The following is a 1,937-nucleotide window of genomic DNA, read 5'->3' as shown; positions in this document are numbered from 1 at the left end:
TCGACTGGCTCTACTCTGAGTCCCCCCCGGATGACCGAGCTCCTCACCCTATCTCTAAGGGAGAGCCAGACACACTACGGAGAAAACTAATTTCAGCCGCTTGTATCCGGGATCTCATTCTTTTGGTCATGACCCAAAGCTCATGACCATAGATGAGGGTAGGAACGTAGATCGACTGGTAAATCGAGAGCTTTGCTTTTTGGCTCAGCTCTCTCTTCACCATAACAGACCAGTACAGTGCACGCTACACAGCAGATGCTTCACCAATCCGCATATCAATCTCCCGCTCCTTCTTCCCCTTATTTGTAAAGAAGACCCCAAGATACTTAAACTCCTCCACTAGGGGCAGCACAGCCTCCCCAACCCGGAGGGGGCCCTCTACCCTTTTCAGGCTCAAGACCATGGTCTCGGACTTGGAGGCACTGATCCTCATCCTGGCCGCTTCACACTCAGCTGTGAACCACTAAATTGAGAGCTGTAGATCACGTCCTGATGAAGCCAACAGAACCACATCATCTGCAAATAACAGAGATGCAATCCTAAGGCCACCAAAACAGATCCCTTCAACACCTTGGCTGCGCCTAGAAATTCTGTCCATAAAAGTTATGAACAGAATCGGTGACAAAGGGCAACCTTGGCGGAGTCCAACCCTCATTATTTAATCAATTAATTCCTCTTACCGTGCTGAAGCATACAATGAATTAATTTAATCTTCCATAGAAACCCGGACGTCTGATTGCACAAAAATTACTTTCTGGTTTTCTTTTACTCTAGTGTTAGCCTTTTCATAGAAAAAGTTGTGAATATTTTTCCAAAACGTGTTCCCATTTATTAACAGAAATAAAACATGTTTTCTCTAGGGATTAGACCCACTTGGAGTTGATGCCAATATCCTGTTGCTTTGTGATTTATCTTTGAGTTCTCCCCTGATGTGGTATAATTGTGTTTAAATTCAAAAATTTGGTACCAACCTGTTTGATTTAAACATGCTTTATAAACAAATTAGCTTTACTTTGACATTTATTCTTTATATAAATATGTGTCAAAGCAGAGTTGACAGCAGATTTATTATAAAGTACGCTGGGGATTCTGTTGTTGTCACTCTGCTTCAAGAGAATCAAAGCAGCCATGACTGATTGATGTCTTCATTCATTGGTGTGAGAAGTCTTAACTCGAGCTTAACACTTGAAAAACTTTAAGATATTCTCATTTAAGAACAAAAATTTTTAATCAGAGGTCAGACCATGAAGACTGCAGTCTTATAAATAGATGTTGACTGCCATTGATGATGAATTGAACTGCAATGCCATCTGTTAAGCTGTGTTGTAAAAAGGCTCATCAGCATCTGTTTTTTTCTGTTTTTGTGGCACTGGTGACCTTTATTTGATAGTATACACACAAGAAAATGTCTTGAGAGAGATGGGAAGACATGCAGCAAAGATTCCTGGGTCAAGTTTGAATGGCCATGTCAAATACTCCTTTTGTAGATTGCTCGTTTTCTCCTGTTGTGGAGAAAGAGAGAACATGTAGTTAGTCACAGTAAGAAAAACAGGACTACACTGAAAAACAGGCCAAGCTACAACATCTACTGTATAAAGAAAGGTGTTGATGGCAGAAGTAAATCTGATATTTCTCTCTGGGTTGGAGTCAGAGCCCAACAGGAACAGACCAGATGAAGCTGCTGTGAAGAGAAAAAGATGAGAGAGCATAAAGTTAGAGGTTGAACTAATAAATACTGCAAAATGGGAGAAAAGGGATAGAATGATGCAGAATGATGAAAAGGGGTCCCTATGTCATCCAGCAGTCAAAGCCTATAGTAGCATAACCCAAACCACTCAAACTATAGGCTTTGTCAAAAAGGACAGTTTTTAGGCCTAACCTTAAAAGTAGACAAGTTGTCTGTCTTACAGACTAAAACTGGTAGTTTGTTCTAAAGG

The sequence above is a fragment of the Cyprinodon variegatus genome, unplaced genomic scaffold (genome assembly GCF_000732505.1).
Source record: "Cyprinodon variegatus isolate N-32 unplaced genomic scaffold, C_variegatus-1.0 Scaffold570, whole genome shotgun sequence".
NCBI lineage: Eukaryota > Metazoa > Chordata > Actinopteri > Cyprinodontiformes > Cyprinodontidae > Cyprinodon > Cyprinodon variegatus.
The sequence above is the reverse complement of the archived record's forward strand: the minus strand, read 5'-3'. Positions refer to the sequence as shown.